Source organism: Ptychodera flava, chromosome 1 (genome assembly GCF_041260155.1).
Source record: "Ptychodera flava strain L36383 chromosome 1, AS_Pfla_20210202, whole genome shotgun sequence".
NCBI lineage: Eukaryota > Metazoa > Hemichordata > Enteropneusta > Ptychoderidae > Ptychodera > Ptychodera flava.
Genome location: NC_091928.1, coordinates 30,776,058 through 30,801,106, shown reverse-complemented (window position 1 = coordinate 30,801,106; position 25,049 = coordinate 30,776,058). Strand labels below are relative to the sequence as shown.

The window sequence follows — 25,049 nt, the reverse complement described above, 5'->3', positions numbered from 1 at the left end:
ATTAAAGAGAGAGGCATTTGTAATGATGTCGTGAGGAAAAGCACTTTACCTTCAAACTGTAAGGCGAATATGCCATTGCTGTCATCTTGTTGATATTTCGAGTTAAATGTGACATTAACTTCGTTTGAATAAGAAAATATAGCTTCTGATAGGTGAGATGCTTTTTCAACCGCCCAATGTCGTAGTTGATACCATCTATTACTTCTGTCATCGTTACCGAATCGTTTGCACCGCCAAAGTTAAGAAACATAAATTGTATTTTGATGGTGCTATTTTTCGATGCTGATAAAATCCACGTGCAGGTTTGATTATTTTGATAGTTTCCAGGAAATATAGGTGAATAGATGACTCCTGATTTATTCACGTTACCTCCACAGGCTCCCATCGACGCTATATGAAAGGTAAAATGGGTTTTGGTGTGATTTTCGATTACAAGATAATTTACAATTCAGAATAGGAAACTTTTAAAATAAACCATTGGTAAGGTGACGACGGGTAAGGTTGTAATTTTGACATAATGAGGATCGAGTTGATTGAAGTGAAGCGCCTTCGCACATACTGTATATTAAAACACACATCTTACGTGCAAATACTGTACATGTCCGGTTAAGGTTATATATAATTTCAAGTGTCAGGAAGGTATTTGGCTAGTGCTAAAACCTTGCTCTCTAGCTCTTGGATCGTTCTTTATCGCCGGCATATAGAGACATTGCCGTGCTGTATTGACAACCATAAATTAAAATACCTTGTTTGAAGTCGTAGTATCATATAGAAATCAGCATAATGTTGCTTACTGGAATATACTGATAAAGCAAGTCTTCCTCCGCAAATTTGTGATTTGTTTCCTTTGCATGTCGATCACAATCGTAATTTGGCTTCTGTCCGTTTCATAAGGACTTATCTGTCCACAATAACATACGTCTTTGTTCTTCAATCCAGCATAGGCCCTGTCACGTGATCGACAGTATTCAAGGCACCATTCTATCGTCATTGTAGAATTAGTGACAGTGACAGAATCACGAGAATTCCAGGGGTGATCAACCACGTCATCATCGTAGCAGCCAACATATCCTATATCTATGCAGAAGACAGATACAATCACGTGTGAATCTTTACTGTAAGTTCCGAACTTGCTGTACATAAGGGTTTACCACACAAGTTCCAAAACGAGTCGGGGAGAACATATAATGTACGTTTGTGTGCTGGACGCATAAGACATGTGTACTATACACGCGCAAATGCATCAATAGTTTTTTAATGCTTGAAAAAATATAAATGTGATTCATTATTTCCTTTCTTATTAGAAGTACACTCAAATTTGCAAAGAAACGAACAGTAAAGCTGAGAAATGGCCTTTCCTCAATGTCACCGGAAGTTTGCTCGCGCATGCGTAATTATATGCAGGTCGGCAGTTTGACCTGATTCCGCTGCAGTCAAAGTCAAGCCTCTTGAAATTCATAGACAGGGTTATTGTTTGCAAAGTCTACTTTTGTATTTTCTGAATGATTTTTGCCGTTTCATGGAATACTAGCCCCTTTCCGACAAGCGTGAAGACCATCACACTAATCATAATGTTTGCGTCATACAGCTTGCAAATATGCCAGTTCTAATTTCTGACAAAGTTGCAGTGGTCGATCGTGTCTGCTTCATTTTGATGACCACACGGCATCCCTGATGGTATGCGTAGTTTGGCATGAAAAATGCTTTAAGGTCTAATAAAATTCAGATATTACGTTTTCACATTTTAGGTTTCAGTTTGATTAAAATGTTATAGTAAGTTCGGCTGTCCAACTGCATCGCAACAACCGTCAGTATATACGCAGCCGGAGCTGAGCTCAGAGCTACCCCTATAGCTGCTGACACAATGCCTCATTGACAGTTCCCTATGACAATTGACAGCTGTTTTCTTTCCCTGTCGTCAGTTAGTCTTTAATAAAAATTACCTGTGTGACGTACAGAAGTTTTGGCTAAGCTTCATCAATTTTCTGAACACTATTATTTTCGATTTTACAGGCGTTATAACTATCAACTCTGCGGGGGGCACTCCCTTTACATGCCAGTATGTACGTATGTGCCACCCGGGTTGGGTATTTCAGCAACTTGGTCTAAAATTGGGGTGTTTAATTGAACTGTAAACCAGGGTCTTAGGTCTAACATGGGTTTATTTTGATTGCCAATTCGTAAAAAGCAAGAACGAATTTCAACCATCCGTTCCCGTCTTGCTGGCACCATGACTGGCTCTCAGTTGCAGTCCATGGCAATCGATATCCTCTCTGAGGTGGGGGAACCGTGAAAGACTTAAAAAGACCCTTCTAGCTGTAGCAAAATTAGATTTCGACTTGATTTTAAAACATCATGTCGATGATTACCAGAACTCAACACATTGAAAATTTTACGCCAATATAAATTGGCCCCACTACAAGTATTTATAATGACAGCTGGGACATGGCCATATGAGCTGCTGCTTTACGGACGAACGGCTTGACTTCATGTGGTTCGGAATTTAAAAAACAAGTCAGTCAGACTGAGAATTTACTATGAATTCCCAGACATGTTTTCAGGAAAATCATGGCTTGGCCAGCAACAACAGGCAGCTAGATGTTAAATTCTAAGTTTCTTTCTGTTTCATGACCATCTTCTTCTTCTTCCGAAGCTGATATGCTAATCGCCAATCCGATCCTACTGCGGTGTCTAACCTATGGTCTATACCCTCCTGGTGAGGTCATGTTTGTTGCCGTCAACCTTGAGACTAGTACTTCAGATTTAAGGATTTCCTTGAGTTTTTTACAGTTTTCTTCTGAAGAACGCCAATTTCTGTCATGTGGTCACAGCTAGCCATTGGATGTCCATGATGTTTACGCTGTCAGGGCGACTTCTGCCCCGGAATGAGGTCAAATTACCCATGCTAATGATATGCTAACGTAACTTCCCGTTGAATGAGGAAAAGGTCTATTCAGCGATTTCCAAAATACTTCATGAATACTTACAGTTACATCTGGTCTTGAATAAATGTGTGCAGGAATTGGTCACTGAATAACTGCAATCCAGTAGTGAATTCTCGTCGCCTTCACAATTAACAGAAGCAATACCGAAAATGTCATCTGTTTCTTGTTCGCTCATGGTGGGCTTCATGGCCATTATATCCTAAAGTGTGATAGCAGATGTCAAATAGTAATCTTTATGGAAAGCATACGGCTGTTTTGGCCACAGTAGAGCTCACGCTCGGCACTTGCAGTACTTTCAGTGGCTCAAGAAGCCGTTTACGGTCGATGAATGTCATGCCCCACGATTCATTTAGATAGAAATTAATTTTTTTATTACTATAATTTCTGGCTTGGGAACCTCTTCTCCTAAGCGACCAATGATGGAAAAAATTGCTTCTTAGAGAGATCAACGATTAGCCTTTACATTGCGCATTTATGAACTTTTTCATAATTGTCAGCGTCACCACAGAGTGAAATCCAGCACCTGTCCGAACATCTACCATCTAGTGAATGTATTGTCGACCATTAATGATAATTTAGAAGATATTTCTGAACTTGTCGCGTGCTGTTTGTGAATAAACAGTCCATCCTTTAATGGACGCGTTAATCTAAATAATACAGCAAGGCCGTTGGATGATACTCAAAGTTTCTGATTAGATTTGGGGGCGCTTTCTCCATTCAAACTCTCTTATGAATGTAGGAGTACCAAAGAAATCTTTGATGGAAAGGGCTGAATGCGCTGATCAACAAATTGATAAAAGAAACTAATCGGTAGAGCCAATCTGTGACGTAGATCACGTGACAGAACTAATTTCTTCTCAATCACAAAATTCGACGATTCAAATATGCACTATCAGATACTGTCAAAATAGCATGTACACATGAATGGCAAATGTAATGTTTACCTAGCTGAGTGCAGACAACATCAGCGGAACTATAATCCCAATTCTCGTCATCCTTTCCAACCAGGCACACCTTCAGCCAACCATACTCAGAGTCAAACACTTCAACATATCCTTCATTCGGCAATGCTCCGTCCGTCAGTTTTACCGGTATTCAGCTTGGAATATTAATAACAGTTGTATCATATTATAAAATCACGAATCTGTGCACTTATTAACTTCACATTATCACCGCACAGATGCTTATGTATACACGTTATGAGAAAAAAATGGGCGATTGTATAGATGTGTGTCAAAAATATATCAAGGTCGCAAAAGATGACGACTCGCAAAGTATATGAGGACCAAGCATAAAACATTGATATGAAATACCTATTCTATTGGCGAATTTCAGTACCAGGATATGGCAGGCTGCATTTTCATACATTCTCGCTCAAAGCACTTCATTTCAGGGATATTATGTACAGTGCAGATGGTAATTCCACCTGTGAACCTATAACTATATCTAACCCTAGAACTTTGTTGTCTACGTACTACCTGTATCTACAAATCCTAGTCCTATTGGTAAAGGCAGAATGACACAGTAATCAGCTTGTTCGTGACCTTAAAAAACTTTTTAATAATGAACATTCTTATGCTAGTCCTGTATACACCAATAGGCACTTATACGTACTTAATTAGATAAATACAAGAATGTTTCACTCTTGCATTATACCTGGTATTCCTATGCATATCATTGTAATTCATTCAAATGAAAACATTTCTTATCACACTCATTTCCACACAAGACAAAGCGATATATTTTAGTTGATATACAATCGAAAACTCTGAAATCAAGGCTTCATACCGGTACAACTCGGTATAGTATCATTCCATCCATAACTTTCATAACAGACAACACTTGAATGGGATGGTGTCACTTGCAGGATCATCGTTTACATGTGACGATAGTCGTTCCGTTCTTTAGGCAGTCACCAGTCAGATGAAGTGGCCGGGTGATTTCCTCGGGAGTTGACAAGCGGTGTCCACTTCTGAAAATTCGAAGTTAAAGCAAATTTTACGACTGACAGTAGAGTAGTATATAGAAATCTTTCGGTGGAAGGCACCCAGAGCAATGTTACCATTGTCAATGAATATTTCATTTGTTTTATGCCTTGGCAATACAATGTTAACGAAAATGTGTCACAAGTTAAATCACACTTTGACTACTTTTACTTTTCTGACTAATGTTGCATTGCGCAAACGTTTAGGCAATTTACCCTTCCGTAAGAACGCACGGTAACCTTATGAAGTTACTCTTAAACCGTAGCTGTCGTGAAACCTGAAGCTTACCATCTCCATTTCATTTTAATGTTTCACTTTTTGTCATTGATGTACTTCATTCAAGTCGAAGAATTAATTGTGTGATAAATAAATTAAACTTGATCCAGCATGAAACAGTGTGTGAAAATTATCTGACGATCATTCGGATGACCATAAAACAAAGCAATGAGTAATACTAAACTGTTATTTTCAGATATCAATTGATAATAAACATAACTGTACCTTTAAAGGTAATAGCAAAGAGCCCTGTGTTCGAACCACTGCTGTTTCCTGAATGAAAGTGGACCAGCACCTCACTGGAGTGTGAACATACCACTTCCGGTACGTCAGATCCGCTAAACTGACGAATCACATGCCTCTCACCATCGATGACATCATAGAGTATCACGTAATCATCAGTGCTATCCAATGTCGAGAGGACAAAAATCATCGTAAAAGTACTTGAATTGATGGCGATAAGGTCCAGGTACAATCCTGGAAATTCGGATAATATCCCGGAAATCCAGGAGAGTAGATTGTCCGAGATCCAGTAACGTTGACTTGACCTCCACATGCTCCTAAATGGGCTAAAAATAGACATGGAGATTATTTTTCACTTATTTCAAAAAGATGTATATATGTGCTCAAACACTACTGTGCCTCTCATAACCATACTCGTTAATATTTAACTGATCATCTTGGTTAATTAATTGCATTGACGGCTATCCCCAAGGTCGCAACTTCTACATCAGAATTTTCCCTTGATGTCTTGATTTACTTACTTTTATAGATGCTTACTCTTCCCTGTCCACCGCCACATATTTGCTGACTATTTCCTCTACAGGTACTACCACACTGAGAATTTCGTGACATTCCTTGTCGTGCGTAGTCCGTTCCCTGCCTGCCACAGTGGCAATATCTGCGCCTGTACAATCCTGCATACGTCCAGTTACGTTCCCTACAGTAGTCTAGACACAATTGAATCGTCATTTGACTGCTTTCCGTCCTTATCATCAGGAAGTACTGGATCGCTTGCGTTGTTATTGTTGAAACATCCAATGTAACCATCGACTGGATTCAGTAAAAGCAATTGAAATATACGTCTTTCGGTAAATTATAACCATCGTTCAGGCTCAAGGAACGGTTTAATTAAGAACAATAGTGTTATTTAATTGTTAAATTTTCCATTGGATTACGTGAAGCAGGTATCGGTAATACGTTGGATTGACGTTCGAGATGGAACGGTTGAAATCAAGAAAATCAGCATAAAGGCAGGGTGTGGGTCTGATTGCACTATGTGAAAAGCCAGAATCCATCAAGCATTGTTGTGGATTCCTCCGTGGATTCAATCAGAATCCAAGGGAATCCAGAGATATCCATTGTGGGTACTCAGGGAATCCTAAGGTATCCAATTATGGATTCTTCTATATACGGAACACTTTTAGAATCCACAGCAGAATCCATTACAGCATTTTAATGGATTCCATAAGACAGTCTCCTGAAATAATCCTGTGCAGGATTTCAATGGATTCTGCGTGAAATTAGTGATCATGGGAATCCACCCTCTTGCCTTAAATTTTCCCATGGTACCTTGCGTGAAATCGAATAAAATATCACTGCTCTGCTGTCATTCCTTTTAATTTTTTGAATTTCTCATGAATCGATATTTACTTGAAACAGTAACCTGTACCTTTTGCACATTTTGTACTGTTTCATCATTTTATTTTCATAATTGTATACCAAAATAACCTTGTATTCTGCTTCTAAACATGGCCTCTGTATCCTTTATGTTATATTTGACAGATCCATTTCAAAAGGCCTTACTTCAGTGCAATTATCAACAATTACACTGGTAATGATGCATAGACATGCTTAGAAAATAGATATGGGGCAGTTAGTTCTATTATGGGGAAACAAACAGGACCAAGTTGATATATATGTACAGTGCAGATATTTAATATCTTTTCTGCATTCTTCCATTTGTGTTTACAGAATTATGTGCAGGCATATTGCCATAGGATGGTATGCACAATATCTACCATTATTGATTAAAATGTATTACCGGTATTCTCATGATATACTAGTATTCTTTCATTTTACTCATACTCACATGTTACACTACACACATCAACAATTTAAGTTCATACAACTGTTATGCAATTAAAAAAATAATGTCCTTTTTATTCACTGAATAATACTAATCCAATGAAATATTTACAATAATTGACACATACATGTGTTAAACAAAAGCTGCGGTTTCTGAAAAAAATCACAAACAATAATATAACCAGACTTTTGAAACCAATATTTCAAGTCATTCATTGAACGTCTATACAATTGTAACTGCGATTTAAAAAAAAAAGACTTGCAAAAGACAATGGTAAAAATTTTGCCAAATATACAATTATGCAAACTTCACACAATTTGAAACAGTCTTACTGAGCTGTACCCTAAAAACCTCCACACCAACTTTCAAATCAATTGGAGTTGTGGTCTCAGAGAAGATTCTTGACCAAGAATAGAAAAAATTCCCAAAAAATACAATTATACAAATAATCACTGTTTATGACTCGTCGGTGTAATAACATGAGTACAGCCTGTATCTAGTCAATAAAATTCAAAAGTTGAGTGGTCTTTGTTCAAAACTAAAAATGCATCATTGAGCTTTTAGCAGAATCAAGAAAATGCAAAAACATATGCTTATACATAAAACATTGTCCTGTAATGAATTGTCAGCGCTGTTGATATTGTCATTTGTCTGTGTAACGGCTCATGGCCCACAGTACAATCAATTACCCACAATGCTGTTCGATTTGTACCAACGACGTTAGTTTTCTTGTAACTTTTTCAGTTCTGCATAAACAATAATGTGAAGTCTCACGATAATTGATTAATTATATTTATTAAAAGTACGTTGAAATATTGCAGTATAAATTTCAAAGAAAACATTAAATAACCATAAAAGTCACATTCTTCATGTACTACAAATGTCACAGTTTTTGGAAGCAAGTTATGACCAACTGAACGGGTTATTCTCTGAAAAAATAGCATGTAAATTTCTTTTGTCTTTTCTATTTGGAAAAAGATCAATATCCTTTTGTTTCATAAAACAGGTGCAACAATTCTCCCTACTTTCCATCACTTTATTCTGTATGGCTGAGGACACAATCAGTGGAAAATTTACAAAAATCCTTTCTCTTCTCTCAATCAAGCACAATTTTCTTAATCCTTTACAATGGGAATTGAGAAGAAAGTGTTTTTAAAAGTACGTTCTCAGAATTTCTACACGTGGTCCAGGAATTTGTCTACACATGGGAGACATGGTAGACTTCACAGGGGAATCTACATTGGTACAAATCATGATGTATTGTGGGAAATCTCTAGTACAGTGTGGCCCACCATCCTCATCCTCAGGCTCTGGTCTGATTGGGGCCACGCCCTCAATGCAAGGTAGCCTCAATATGCATTTCCTTTGATGCAAGTGTTTTTCCATAATGTACGCAGTTTCACTTCTCTCTCTATCCCATGGCAAGTGTCTCCGAATAAAGGCACCACCCTTGCAACTTCTGTCCTGCTCGCTGTCCTCAGAAGAAACACACACAACTACCAAATGTCTTCAGCTTCATGCTAGTCCTTGGATAGCCCTGTTTGCGTCCTTCAATTTCTGTAAATAACGAAATCACCAGAATTGTACATTATCCATTTAGTTTGTTTTTGTTTAAATCTTTGTATTTATAGACCTTTGATAATTCATTTGAAAGTACTTCATTAGACTAGAATGGTTAAAAGTTGATATGTATGCAAGAAATTTGATTTCTGAATCTCACTGAAATGTTGATTCACTATACACTGGAGTCTATGAGAAAACTATGAATAATTTTTTTACAATGCTTAACAAACACATTCTGTGCTTTCTGAGGTGTTTGACAATTGATACAAATGTACTTGATTCAAATAGGGTGTTTGAAGGTTCAGATGTGGACAACAGTAATGATATTGGAATTTCAACTAAACATTTCTATTTTCATGGTACTAGTGGTCAACAGGTCACTGTTAAATATTTTCCCTGACAAAACTTGCTATATCTTTAATATGTAAGTAATAGAAATTGTTCATTGCTCTCAGTGAGCTCGATTTACAATAAGACAAGCCTCAGAGTTGCCAAGGCAAGATGTTTATGTGGCAGATAATTATACTTTTGTTCAGATTTACAGTTAAATGACTACCGAGAGTGAAATAATGCAGCGAATCATTTTATCTCCCAAAAAATGTTTTGAACACTTAAACTACTTTTTTAACAATTTAAAGTGAACCCCAACCCATTCAAATTGTGCTGGCTGTAATAACTGAATGCTCCCTTGATGAATAAACTGGTCATCTATGTACTGTTGCACATCAAACTGACAAGTTTATGCCATAATATACAAATATGAAGATAAAATTTTTTTTTCACTGATTCATTGCCTATTTTATTATTTACTAAATATTCCTGTTTTTGTTAGGAGAGACTAACATCAATGTATCTCCAAGACACATGGTGTATGGTCGTGCTTCCACTATTAATTTTGCAAAACATATCATCAATTAATGCTTCAGCAAATGGACCAAGTCTTTGTACGTTGGTCGAGAACTAATACAGTAAGACATATACGTTAGAATATTAAATCTGTCAAATTAGGATGGAATATTGAGGTAGAAATATTTTTGTACCATGCAGCTTTGACCTACAGTGCCTTGTAACATTTACATATATTGAATAAAAAGAGGGCATGTCATGCTGGGGAATCACCCAAATCAAAGACTGAACTGACTGTGTATGGGTGCCAGTATGGATTAAAGGCAGGGGGACTCGGAGCCTATAAATACCCCCTATCTCCCTGGGCATTCATAATCCAACATGAGTGGCACATGGTAACAGCATCAACGAATGCTCCCGAAAATCTGGAGTTTTCAACAACCAAAGAGTAAATTAAAGCACTGTTCCAACATATTACTTTTGTGAATACTTGTGGCATCACCTTGTTGGTGAAATTCTCTCATTATATCCATTTTAAGTTGATTTTTGATGCAAAAACTGCTGCGATGCTGTGGACGTGTTCGAAGCATACAAAGAACAATAGGGGAAAGCTTTCAAACAGCTGCCAATCACGAGGGGATGCACGATCAAACATTTGTTGTGTCAATCAGATCGATACGATGTCAACAATGAATAAACATTTGTACCACTAAGCCTTTTATACCGTCCAGAAATTTCAAAGCTACAATTTTTTTACCCTGACATATAATGCAGCGACCTTGCACAATAATGATCATTCCACTGCTTCTGTTGGGTTTTGTTGGTTTTTTAAATTCGCTCCGTGGCCCCAGTAGATTTTTTTCAATATGATACACAATTTGAATTTTTTTCAAGGTAAATTTAGTATATTCTCTTGTCCAGTTTGATAGAGTAGACGTCGAGACCGGCACTGTTGACTGAGATCGGGCTTGGGGTCATTTAATCCTGCAACCTGAAGAGTTCTGTATGATCATCGTTCAGCATTTGGGTGATTTTGTTTGGTCAAAGTAATCAGTAACAATGTACGCAAGATTCCTTATGTTGTTTTTGTCACCATCATACACGTATACGAACGGTTTTCGATTAAAAATGGTAAAAATATCCAGTGCTTGTAAATGCATGCACAGATTCTTCAGTGACTGTTTATGCAGCAGTCGGCGATTCGACAAGGATTTGCCACCATGTAACAACTGTAAACACCGCGTCAACAGTCCCAGGTATGTAGGAGTATCTCAAACTATACACTCCGAGTTCCAAAACCAAGTCGGACTTGCTAGTCCGAGTACTCGGACTTGCATACTCCGACTAAACCTGCTTACTTGGATTTGTATACTCCGAGTACATGGCCTACTCGGACTTGAATACGCCGAGTAATACGTGTTCCTATAAATGCATATTTTGCCATGCCGGACAAGAAACGATCTGTCAAAAAAAGTAATTTTATTACTCACAGAGTTTACGGCTAGCGCGGATCGATATGTTGAAAATCTGCTCTTTTCAGAAAAAAAAAATCATTTTCACGATGTCTTGTAATCTGTTGCGCAATGTATATTTAACCACGGTCCCTCCACAAGGAGGGACCGGGACCGTGATTTTACCCTCAGAAGAAAGCTACTGCCACGGCTGGCGGCAAGTTTTTGAAAGATGACTTAGACGTAACATTTGCATTAAAAACCAATAAATTTCAGGCAAGTCCAGTCAGTTACTCAGTTCGATATCACAATCGGTCCAGTGAACTTAAATCAATGCATGACATCACAGGTCAAGTCAGGTCATTATTTACGACCAAGTGGTCACTCGCACTCGGTTCATACCATAGACGAGCGCACTGTGCTCATTTTATTTTGAAAAATTACTAGTTTAATTATTTTATCAAGACATAATATGCCTAAAATGCTTGGGCAAGTTTATCATGGCCTTGCTACGCCAGCAAACCACGGCCATGATGTCACAGGTCGACAGGTCATTCAATTATGGCGTCCGTGTTCTAATAACTTGCCGCGCTGCATCGCGGTGATCTTGAAACGTTTTTGTGCCCAATTCAAGTCATGTATCAAATAAGAATCTGATCCGGTAATGAAACGAAAAGACAAGACAAACTCATAATTTGCATGACGGTAGCTACACTCGACGATGACTTGAGCGTGTTGTACAAGATACACAGATCGGATCAGAGGTCAGACAGATTGCATTAACAACTCTTTTCTCTGAGCGACTGGAAATGCACTGCAGTGTACCGGTATACGCTGTTCCTGTGTTTTTTCCAGCATTGTTTTTTTCTATAAGCAAGTGTAACTCGACGTATTCAAGTCCGAGTAGGTCATGTACTCGGAGTATACAAGTCCGAGTAAGCAGTTTTACTCGGAGTATGCAAGTCCAAGTACTCGGACTTGTAAGTCCGACTCGGTTTTGGAACTCGGAGTATGCTGTTGAAGGCACTCTTACATACCTCACAGTCCATAAAAAAATTTCATGCTAAATCCAGTTAAATAACAATTGCTTTGCAGTAGGAAAGGTAAGTCCACCATCCGTAAAAGTTGTTGATCTGAAAAATCTTTACTGTGCACCAACTACATGAGTGGCTGTTATAGTTGTACATGTAGTTCCATGGGCTTTCCATTGTCCTTTGTTACGAGCTATGTTCAAAGTGCGTCAAGGTATGAATATTTTCATGTTGAAGTACCGGGTACATTGATTTTGTTCAAAACCACTGCCTGTTTGTTCCTTGTGGTTTTTTTTGTGTCCCTAACGTTGACTGGCTCTATGTGCGTACGGTACAAACATAGCAGTCGAGATTAAGATTTCCTGGATAAATAGATACACTCATAGTTTATTCCGCCTCTGATGCAAAGATACACACTGTTTTAGATGTGCCACTCCTAGGCCCTGGGATCGAATTCAATACCTTTAAGAGTTAATCTGTTGGTGCTTGATCTAGAAGTCATCGCTGATGACATAGTCTCCACTGGATTGTAGTTTAGGTTTAAGTTTATAGGAAAATAGTTCATACTATTTTAGTAAAAGATAAAATTATGGTTTTTGAGCATGTCATGAAATCTGGAACATGTTATCAGAACAGAAGCTTGTTTCATCTTTCATTACACAATTTGCAACAAACTCTCTAACGACAGTTTGTCTTGTGATATTGTTTAGATGTTTTGTTTCTCGTACAAAGTTCATAAAGTACACTTCAAGGATTCCTTCAATAATATTTTGGCAAGTGTTGGGAGACAGAGTTAAAAAGAACATTTCTTAGGTTTGACTATGCAATTATTGTATGTCATGTACATTTGTGTTTGGAACTCATGTACGAGCCCCCTTAAGTTGTTTCAACACTCTGCTTCTCTATATAAAATTGCAGAGTTTACACATTTCATTGTGATTTCAAAGTTTGAATGGGCTAAGCTACATCACTATCAATTACATCTGTATCTTCAAAAGAAGATTATAAACGCAGATTTTGTTGCTTATGGCTGTTAGCTAGGTGCTCTGCAAATATAACCAAACATCAACGGTCAACTTATAGTAAAATTGTCTTACTTTGTGTTGTAATGGTTCTGCTTAACCATGTTCATGTACCATAATTCACCAACACTGGTGCTTTGGTTAGCATGTCCTTCAAAGTTCACAACTTTAAACAAAAAACTTATCAGTGCAGACTTTGTACATGTGTATGAAGTACATACCTCTCATATTCTTCTCAGTTGTTGGCATGCCTTTTCGTGTGACTCTGTCATTCCTTGGGGCACTACACTTTTCCTATTTGTTCAACGCCTAATAAATATCTCCACGGGACCTGCAACTTGCAAGGAAATAAATAAAAAGAGTTAAAAATCCTACTGTGAAAAATTAAATTATCTTAAAACACAGATGATGAATCATCAGATTTCACCTTACAAAAATGACGATGAATCACCATATTAATCTGACAGTCCATCAACACATATTTGAATCAGAAATATATCAAGTGTTTTCATTGCCTGAAAAGGCTCAACTTCATTGGATTCACACTGCACTATGCATTCCTGCAGTATCTCAGAGCTGGTAGACTGTCAGACCATTGATGAAAAATTGACTCTTTTTACATCCATGGTCATATCAATATCTAAAATGTGCATGTTGAAAGTAACACCACATTTCATTTTCAGCAGAAACAGAAATAAAATGACATATCATGTTTAGGTAAGATTAAAATTAATCTCATGTTAACTTAAGCCCCCACTAGCTGTATCTTCTAGCATTGTTTTTATGATTTTAACGTCAAGCCAAAATAAGTTTGTGAGAATGTTCTAATTTTGGTCATGTATACACTTATTATTAACTAACACTGGGACTGTACATGCAATTTTGGACAAGATAAAGATTGCAATGTGATTAAATATTTGCCAAAACATTAAATCCCATCACAGTGCATACAAGCAAAACCCTGTATACTGTGCATATCTGCACTGAAATCTTCACACAAACTGCACAAAGCAGTCCAATGTAATGCACAGAGCATTGTGCAATTCATGCGATAAAATGTTGAATGGCCTTACTTCATCATTTGATGGGCCACTCAGGGCGCAACATTCTCTGAATTGTTTGGTCACACAGAGTTCATGCTAATGCATGTAGTTCATACATTCCCGCAGTGAAGTTGGGCTCACCTCAGTCATACCGGTAGTGTGAAATGTTAAACAATTTCAATACCCAACACTGTAGCTAACAGAGGTGGAGGTCTGAAGTTTAGTGGAAAGAGATGATTGATTATGTTAACTAAGATTTCTGCTAAAATATCAAGCGACCAGGATGACATTTGACCCAGCCAATATGGCTATAGGTCTGATTTTTGCTGGACGGCCATCATGGGAGGAAAGTGTACAGCAAAAATATCAAGTAACCAGGATGACCTCTGACCTGAATTTAACTTATTTGCCAGTATTAGTGCAATAGCCTTCATATTTGGTGGGATGAGGCGTCACATTATGAATTACTTAAGATCTGTCAAATAAAATATTATTGACGTTGACTATAGCACGTACAGGGACAGCATAACGATTGGGGAGAGTCACTTTTCTCAGCATCATTTTGAAAAATTCGCCCTCCCTCCCTATAATTTTTTTCCAGTCCCTTACCGGCCAGCACAGGTTGAATTCGTGAACACACATATCACAGGTCACCACTTTATGCACATACAAGGCCTCATTAAATGTGATTTAACAGTGGAGATTAATCGATAAAGTGAATTAGAGTGAAAATTCACCTATTTCTACTAGGTTAAAATGCTAATCATGCAAACTGAACTTTGGCTCGCGGCACGTGAATTAGCCTTATCCGTGGTCGTACAGGTAACTCTCTTGTGCTGCAGTGTATGAGTAATTGTCTATGTTTGCAAAGCAGGGGCACTCTCGGAGAAATCCTACCGGTGCACACAGTAAAAATCACAGTCCTTAGCAATTTGTAGAGTTGTGCAAGTCCAACATATCAATAATTTGTCACATAAGTTACATAAACAATACTATAGGGCAGAATTCAGAGAAAACCAGGACAAAATGGGGAGATACATGTATTTTGAGGTAAACAAATTTCAAAACTTACAGCTAGTGGTTCTTTAACCCTTTGAACCCGACTCAGACATAAATGTCTGATGACGTCATAGAGTACCAGGGGGTCAGGTGCAAAGGGTTAAACATGCTAGTCGTCATGTACATGTAACTTTGCATTATTTATAACCTTCTAAATTAATACTATTATTGTGACAAAGGAAATAAATTGACAACATAAATCATTAAATGTAATGTCTCCTATGACTATAGAAAAAAAAGGTCAAAAAATATCAATGGGCCCTATTCTGTCCTTGAGCCATTGTACATACATAAATTTGAGCTTGAATAAGTGGACTTGTGGGATTGAATTAAAAAATCGGCCAACATTCAACTGATTACAGTTTCAAAAGAAAATAAAGGATAGCAAATCTTCATTATCTTATTATTAACCTTCATGCACAGCCATTTTGAGTAGAGGTTCAAAAAACAATAGAGCGTATAAATCATGTGTTCCTTGGATTACTTTTCATGGAGACTGAACAGAAATTACAGGGGGTAAGGCCTTTTTTGGGTCCATTTTTTAAAAAGCATTTGAATTGTCATGCATGCCTTTGGGGCAGGGTTACCATTTTTGCGCAACTATTGAAACTATTTGAAAACAAGATGTGGCCAATACAGTGCTTTACCAAAAAAATATCAAATTTAATACATTGGAATCTGTTAGGCAAAATATTGACAGTTTTCCCCTATGCAACATGCATTATATGTACATTTATCCATGTTTGATAATTTATGTAATTCTAGTAGTTGGAATTTGGATGCAAAATACATCTGTGTACAAAAATAAAAGATTTTCGGATTATTCAATATACATTGTAGTCCATGAGGAAACCATGATTTTTTGCAATAAATCAATAGCTATATCTGTGTGTTTATAGATGCTTAATTATTGATATTAATGCCAGTGTTCGAAATTTGTGGAAAAAATCAACCAGTCACCAGGACTGGTAACTTCAAAAAGTTGCCTGTCCTGCCAAAAACTTACCAGTCCTGATACTGCGATTGCTTTTTGTGCCTAAGTATTTTTGTTATGCGCTGTTGAGTAGGATGAATTTACGGGAAAGAAAACTGTCTTGCCATAAAATTTGAATGGGAGCCTAGAGAAAAAATAGCAGACATAGTTTTAAAGAAGACTCCCCACGCTAAAGTCAACCTGTCCGCCAGACTGGTAACTTTTTTATTTTACAAGTCCTGCAGAAAAACAACCATTCTCGGACTGCCGGACAGGTGTTATTTTGAACACTGCTAATGCACTTGATTAGATTGAGCTGGTTACTAGTGAATGTGTGTGCAAGAAATTTGATTTTGGAATTTCACCGGAATGTTGATTCACTAAACATGTACATTCTGGTCTCTGAAGAAAATATGAAAAGGTATTTTGAAATACAACACAAGCTAAATCTGTGCTTATATAAATGTTTGGCAATTGAAAATGTGCACAATGAGAATATTGGTTGAAAGAACAGATGTGAACAACAAATGTGATATTGGACTTTCACCCTAGTGATTTTTTGTAAAGGTTAAAAGTATTCTTTAACAGTTCAAAGTTAAATGAGAACTTATATGTCAATTATTAAGATATCATTTATACAGACTGTGACTCACAGGGCACATGAAAATTTGGAGGGACAATCTTTTCCTTGCTAACACTTTTTGAAGGGTCATTATTTTCCATTTATAAGGCACTTTTGCTGATCCCTGGGATTGCCTTTTCTTAAGTATGTAGGAGGACTACCTTTTGTTTTCCATTGAAACTGTAATCTGGTTGGTAAATTTTCTGGTGAGACAATCTGGTGCCAACACAGGCCTCTAAAAACACCAATCAATCCCCCCGCCCGTAATTTCTGTCCAGTCCCTGACAGGTATCAACACTCATTAGCATAAAGTGACCCGGAAATTCGATGTTCATTATTCGTTTGAAATTATCAGGAATATCAATGATTTAAAACAAACAAACGTTCGATACTTTGCCAGATACAGATTTTGCTGGACACGTTTATACCAGAAGGAGTAGACGTATCCCAGACACTTTGGCTGGTCAAGAATAAGTGAATAGCTATAGCTATACTGTACATACATACCTGGTAAATTGTAAGCTTACACGAGAACCGTTCAGCTGATGCAGGACTCTTTGGCGATCACCACACTGGCACTAGATTCAAACGTACCGCATAGTCGTCGAGACGGTCCAGGATTTCAAGATTAGAGTCTTTAGTGGACATTCCTAGACACCGGCGGGACGTGTCAGTACTAAAATATAGACGCAACGCAACGTTGAGCTGTTGAGTAGGCGACGCGACGCTATCCATAACAATGGCGTCTTCTGAGTATGGCTCCCCAAGTGCTCAAATATTCACGAAACGAACTTTGCAAAGAATTTGATAACTATCACTTTTCACTCAATCTTGAAGAAAATGTTATTTTTTTTGCTCTCGTTAAATAAAAATATTGCTAACTGAACCATATATTCGTTTTCGCCAGCTAAAGCATGGAGGTAGAAAGAAAGAGAGCAGCAGGCTACGAGCTAGCTAGGGGGTCAATTTTCATCAACAGGCTGCTAGCTGTGCAGTTTACCTCTCAGCATGTACACAATGGGATTTCGATTTACGCATTTTTACCTTTATGAATATTCCGGTGGCGAGATCTTTATCAAGATGGTCAAAATATAGCAGCTATTAGGCCTAATTAAAACTTTGGGAAATATGAACACGGTTTGAAATCAGTCTGATATAATAACTACCAACCTGTACATGTAGGCCTACTGACGGGAAAAGCGAAATTCTAGCACTTTTTTATGAAATCCATCATCGTATATCACGGTCGCAATTTACATGCGGACTGAGCTCAGAGTTCACTATGACTTGACGTTGGGTGCAGAAAGTGGAAAAGACATTTTCTTGAGCAATAGTCGCTACAGTCGCGGTATCTTTTCCCATACACCCGCTTTTCCGGAAAAGTGTGTTTTAATATAAAAATGTGTACAATGTAAAACTTCGAAGTTCATCGTCTAAAAGTTGATTTGATATGCAGCAGTACGGTCTATTTTTTATATCAATGGGTATACTGATATTATAAGTTCTCGAAACTAGTACAAATAATTCCCCTAACTCTGAAATTAATGCGCGTTAGTTCAGAATTCATCACGATAGATCGATGCATCAAAATTTACGGATTCATGTGACTGAACTATCTTGTGATTTGTTTGCTAATTGACGTTTCGGCGGCGAAAGTCCAAGGCCCAAAGAAGAAGTATGCAGCCCAATCACATATTTTCGAAGAAATAACCACAGCTTTCCATATAATGTGCGAAATCCGGCCCTGACCAATGCTGCCGTCCTGTTTCCGAGAATAACTTTCGAGCGGTGAAGCTAACATTGCCACTGAACAGCCTCGACTCGCCTCCGAGTCGATCTTTGATGTGGTTGAAGCACGGTCCTTTGGTTGAATTAAACCACTGGCGAAGAGTATATTGGCAATATTCAAAAACATACCGGTGTGAAATGTAATGCAGATCTCCTGGTTATGTGTCAAATAAGCAATTTTTGTCGCAAGTCATATCTCTTGTTTTTCAGAAAGTCGAACCATGGATGTAAAAAATAGAGTTACATCCATGGTCGAACTCACAAGAGGGCAGATCGTCTGTGCAGCCGACACGAACACAAACTGTCATGATACCGGCTACCAAATGCTATCACAAGATAGGCTGTCTTCTACTGACTCCACACATTTGTCATTTGAATGAACGATGTGTGACGAAAAGGGAAGTATCCCATGTTTAACTGCTGTGGCGATATCGATGACAACCCTAACAAATCGTTATGAGACTGCATGAAGAACGAGCGCATTTTGCGAAAGATTATGATCTTAGTCGTTGTTATAAAACGTGCCTGCCTTTGAGAGTCATAATTGCTAAAGTCAACTAAAGGGACTGGTCAGTTTATTCGGCGGGGGGGGGGGGGCAGTAGATTTATAGGGGTCACCCCGTTTTTGACTATGATGATAGGGGGTCACCATGTTTTTTGAAATGTCCAATTGGGGAGGGGGTTCAGTCTGTTTTAGAATTTTGACACGGACTCATACTTGCCTACAATGCATCGTGCAAGCGACAAATTTCATCATTCAGTTGCATTCATGGCGCGCCCTTTAGGCGCTTAACTTTAATATTAATAATACTTTTTTCAGAGCCCCCTTCAAGCTAGCACGAAACTTTAATATATCAGACATATATGTCAGAGATATCTGTATGTTTAAAATGTTGTCGGTGCGCCATTCGAGCGCATTACTTTAAAATATCGAACTTATTTTCAGCATTCCTTCAGCCGCATGACTTTCATATATCAGACATATATATCAGTGATATCCAGATGTTAATATTTTCAGCGGGCGCTCCGGGCGCTGTACTTTAATATATCAGAAATATATAAAAATATTTTGATGTCTGTAAATTGAACGTCTGTTTTGCAAAGTGTACTAATCATAATGAAACCTCCAGCGCATATGAAAAGCATAATAAGTTCCTGATACTTTTCTGTTTTCTCAATGAGAATTCAGCATTAGAAAGCAACATGCACTAATATTTTACAATCAAGCGTCAAACTTCATGATATCTGATAGGCACATTAGATGCTGTTTTATACTATTAGGAAATTAAATTTTAGCCCAGGATTTATTAACGGAACACAGTCCCAGGTGTAGACTGGCCCCCAGTCGCGCTTTCTCTTCAGTTGAGTTACTTGCTGACCAGGCGGCGTTCACTCCACTATCCACGAAATAGCCTACCATTAACACAACGGTTTGCCGATGTTTAGTCCTTCAATTTATTATTTTTTGATACTTATATGCCCACAGACTTGGAGAAGTCTATCCCTGATACTCTTACACTTACATACCCAATAGACAAACCTGGCGGTCATACCGTTATATGAGATACAACGTTTGCAACTCTAAAATCTGACCAGAAAATACTTGGTACACTAGGGAGCACAAGGAAAAATTTAAAAAAAAGGACACATCTTACCTACAAGAGCAAAATAATTTGACCTTACAGCATTGATGTATCTTTTCACATTCATACTTACCGATGGCTGCTGTACCGATTTACTCATACGGAAACTATGACTATAGTAGGTTCCCTTTGAGCGTATTTCAAATTACTGATGCCATCAGCTACAGCAAAGTATTTTCAGTATTGTCGATTCTGTGTTCAGCATTTAATTTTACTCATTATTTTAAAACATTCGTTGTTCGATTTTGAAAGGTAGTCGATTCGCCGGATAATTGCTATGCACTCGCCAGGGCACAGGCGATTTGATAGTAACTATGCGAAACCCGCACGATGCAAATGACAAGTTATCATAGGGTTTTCGTCAAGCTACAGACCCTCTGCACACAAACGACGATTGAAGCATTCGTGCACCAGAGTGTTCATAACATTATGCCATACACGTAATGTGGGAGGACATCAGGCAACCTCTCCACATTCCGACATTGACCACGGTACGGTTTTGTGGAGGGACCGTGACCACGGTAATTAGGGAAGTCCCTGCCCTGACAATGCTTGTTGCACACTCAAACAAATAATTGCCTTTGTCTGTGTTGCACACTTCACCCTGACTGTACTGCATATGCATTGTAAATATCATCACAGAGTACCATTGACAGAGTGGCAACACTTGCATGCCTTTTGTTCCATGGTCGTCTCGGTAGACTATTGGCTTTTCATATTAAAATGAGCTTCAAAGGTGTTAAACTTTTTGGAGGCTTTGTTTGTGGTTGATAATTACACGAGATTATGCGAAACATACGACGAGATGGCATCGTACTGCCAGTCGCGTAGCAACCATAGTTACTTTGTGAGCTCTCAGGCCAGAAACACTGCTTCACGACAATCAAAACATAACACGCCAGCAGTTTCATAAACATGTCCTTTCTTGACGCACGTGTAAAAGACGGTATGACTGACCGTAAACCATTGAGTAAAACCAGACAGTATCGATAAAAGACTTTCAAATTTGGTTCAAACACACTCATTATATATTCATAAAAATATGAGAGGAATTTTTAAAACGGTAAAGCCCACTTTCCTGAAGCTCAAAACATTCCGTTTTTGCCAGCACATCAATCCGATCAGCACCACACGACAACAACAACACAAACTTTGTCGAACATACTTTCGTTTAACAATTGGTGAAAATCCGAAAATTACCGAAGGGTGCATGGTCGGCACTCTTCGGAAAAGAGAGCCAAGAGCTTCGTGAGGCGAGGCAAACATGGATTGCTTATGTAACCGCTTCACGCCTTAAACAATAGGTGTTGCCACTCTGTGTATGTTACTCTGTGATTGTGACCACAGAGTGCGTACCGGGGGCCTTGGTTCGACCACTTAATATCGAAAAGGACACTAAATCATCTGGATAAAACATAGACTCTCGAGGAAAACGTTTTTCTCGAGAGTCTATGGATAAAACGACCGATACATTCACAATTTTCAAATTTGATAATGGCCTTCCCGTCTCAGCAGTCTCCGACTTTTGCCATGGTAGTCAGCTGAGGTCGAGTAAGACAGCAAACAAAGGCTGTTTTAATCACGGCTATATCACGGTCATCTTTATTTCACGCAAAACTACTCAAGTTACTTTTTTTACTGTAGACGTTCTTAAAAGTTGTAGAACGCACTAGAAGTGGAGTCTGTGCAGTCATGAATGTAAGGGTACAGGAGGGCCTGATAATCCCTTTCACACCTATTATTTTATCTTTGTTGACGCTGGCCTTTTCAGCTGTGGCATGATCAGGACGGCCAAGACACTCCATGGACGTATCTGTGGTACGTCCAGGGACCACACACACACACACACACACACACACACACACACACACACACAAACTTCACTCATAATTTTCTATGCATCACAAAAATCTTTCAAATTTATAACATTCCTTTTTTCATCCATAGTGCAGTAGGGCTGACAGCGATCCTGCAAATGTGATTCGGGTGCAACTCAATGACAATGCGTTCAATCAACTTTTAACAAGTTAAGGAAAAGAAAACAAGTTTACAAGAATTTGATGCAAATTTCAGACTTGAACAAAGTCTATTTCTTTCTAGCAACAGTGACTGAAGCAAGGAAAACCGCTTTGTTTATACATTCAAGGGGTTCCTCCTGATTGTTGTTAATGACATATGGCTATTTACACCTTGAGACAATGGAGCAATGAATCAGAGCCCTGCATGACTTGCCATTGCCTGACCTATCACTATTTTCTTCATGACATACCGGTGCAAAATGTAATGCAGGTCTCCTGGTTATGTGTCAAATAAGCAATTTTGGTCGCAGGTCATATCTTTTTTTCACAAAGTCGAACGCGCAAGAGGGCAGATCGTCTGTGTAGCCGACACGAACACAAACTGTCATGATACCGGCTACCAAATACTATCACAAGATAGGCTGTCGTCTACTGACTCCACACATTTGTCATTTGAATGAATGATGTGTGACGAAAAGGGAAGTATCCCATGTGTAACTGCTGTGGCGATATCAATGGCAACCTTCCTGATATGTTAATGACATATGGCTATTTACACCTTGAGACAATGGAGCAATCATAGACTCCGTTTTCCTCGAGAGTCTATGGAGCAATGAATCAGAGCCCTGCATGACTTGCCATTGCCTGACCTATCACTATTTTCGTCATGACTGCAGCAACATATACTGTGGTATACAAAACGCAAGCTTTATTTCAGTCGAAAGATAAAAAGACAGTTGCAAAATGATAAGAATTGAAGGAGGGATATGTGGCTACTACAGTGCGGCATGGATGTAAAAAATAGAGAGTGAACGTTAGAAATGTGAGCCCAGGGAAGTGATTATATGTTTCTCGCTATCACGGTCCCTTTTGTGGAGGGACCGTGTCACTATACATCCAGCTATTCTTCAACACATACAGTCCTTTTCAATTTGTAGAGACTGTAAGTTGTCATCCTCAGTGTTGTTTTACAATCTTTACCTCACACGTAAAATTATGCAACTTTATTGGATAGCATAAAGGTACATAATTTTAGTGAGCCATTAAACCCTTTTATACAAGTGCATAAAGATGCATATAGGCACCACCACTGACACCATGTTTACACACCTTTATGCACTGCATAAAGGTGCGTAAAGGAGCTGACCAACTTTATGCAAATTTATGCAATTGCATAAAGAATGTTAAATTTGGATTTTCATCCAGTGAGCTAGTAAAGGTCACTTCTACATTTCTGCGATTTTCTTAGTTTTTTCGGCAATTTGACGCAAGTTCTTGAGAGTATAGCTCGTAGTCACGATGACATATTTGCTTGGTTTTATTACACAGACGGTAATGAACGATTCCGTCCACTATATACCGTCTCAAATTGTAACGAGCTCGAACAAAACCTGGTATCGATAAACGTAAACTTGCAGCAGGAGAGGGGTCAATTTGATCGGGGGAGGGGGTTTCAAGCTGATAAGTATAAACGCAATCCATGTCTTGACTCAAATGATTGATCATGAAAGGCCATAGTCCTCTATCGTTAACGTTGTAGTTCTTGACGTACATTAAGTTTTGGAATTTTGTTTTATTTGTATGTGTATAGGATCTTTAGGAAAAAGCGTTTTTGACACTGCCAATGTTGATTGCAAAACGAATTTACAAGTGATAATATTTTTAGGTGTTTCAACTTTTGCTGCTTTCACTCAGCATAAAAAAGTGTCTGCAGTAGTCATACTTTCCGTTACACTGGCTAGGCTAGTATCCATCATAAATACTTTTATGGATTCTCAAAATCTAGCCAGGTCTGTGTTTTTTAGACCCACAATGCATTGTGACACTAGAATCCATTAGTATCCAAAATGGATTTTGGCATGTATTCCCGCAGCCTTAGTTTTGCTGGATACTGGGGGAATCCATTATGTATTCCGGTGCTGGATTCTCAGTACTGGATAATGATGGATACTCTAATGGATTCTGCTGTATACTGTAAGAATCCATCAAAATGGATATTGCTATAGGTCTGTGGATACGGAACACTTCACATGGTGTTGGAAGTGGGAAAGCAGCAATAATTTGATCAATGTAATGTCTTAATCTCTTTCAGTCGAAAAAAGAAAATAATATTTAAACAAGTTTGGTTTTGACCAAGTTGACCATGAATCATAAAAATCTTGTCTGGATAATAGATTGATGGATTAATGTTTGAAGTTGAGTGACGCAAAACATTGTTGCGTAAACGTGCTTTCGCAAAACTTACAATTACAAGTAATCCTAGCGGTGTCATTGCAATGGCCGGGTTCCTCGATATTAAAGGGACAATCATCGATGGTGATGGAGTTTTCAGAACATGCAACCTTATCTACGACTCTACGAGGATCATTACGTAAAAGATCATCCTCCCGTCCTGATCGCATTGTACCGTTGTAACCTAAAAGGTACAAATGTAATTAAAAAGAATTTAACATACCAGATACGTGTTTGGGCAGACACGAGAATTTGAGCATGTTGTTAATTCCTGCTTTTGTTTAATTACCATTTTGTACAAGTGATTTCAAGTTTTCTCCGATCTATGTACCAAGATGGACACGTTGGAAGTGAGTAAATAAAATTAGATTACTCGTAGCAATAACCGATTTCTGTTGACTATCCTCGGCTCGGGAATGGGTAGTTGGAAATATATACATGTAGCCGTGTTTTGGTCTCCGCC

The 25,049-nt window shown here is 38.3% G+C and overlaps 1 protein-coding gene and 1 long non-coding RNA gene across 3 annotated transcripts in view; both read right to left on the bottom strand.

The window, feature by feature from the left end:
* The window catches only part of LOC139135069 (uncharacterized), a 41,904-nt gene that overhangs the window by 6,582 nt on the left and 10,273 nt on the right, over positions 1 to 25,049 (bottom strand). The window contains exons 3-10 of the mRNA XM_070702269.1: positions 24,600 to 24,770; positions 5,971 to 6,259; positions 5,432 to 5,775; positions 4,734 to 4,917; positions 3,890 to 4,044; positions 2,988 to 3,144; positions 795 to 1,077; positions 50 to 390 (exon numbers count right to left, since the gene is read on the bottom strand). The gene's annotated coding sequence lies outside the window, so the exon portion shown is untranslated. The remainder of the gene's footprint in view (positions 1 to 49; positions 391 to 794; positions 1,078 to 2,987; positions 3,145 to 3,889; positions 4,045 to 4,733; positions 4,918 to 5,431; positions 5,776 to 5,970; positions 6,260 to 24,599; positions 24,771 to 25,049) is intronic.
* LOC139135039 (uncharacterized) lies at positions 7,341 to 17,674 on the bottom strand. 2 transcript variants are annotated; one of them, XR_011552921.1, is made up of 3 exons: positions 17,413 to 17,674; positions 13,430 to 13,539; positions 7,341 to 8,852 (listed from the first exon to the last, which is right to left on the bottom strand). It is a non-coding gene; the product is annotated as an uncharacterized lncRNA (long non-coding RNA). The 2 variants fall into 2 exon arrangements; XR_011552924.1 differs by having other exon boundaries at positions 13,430 to 13,545; positions 17,413 to 17,662.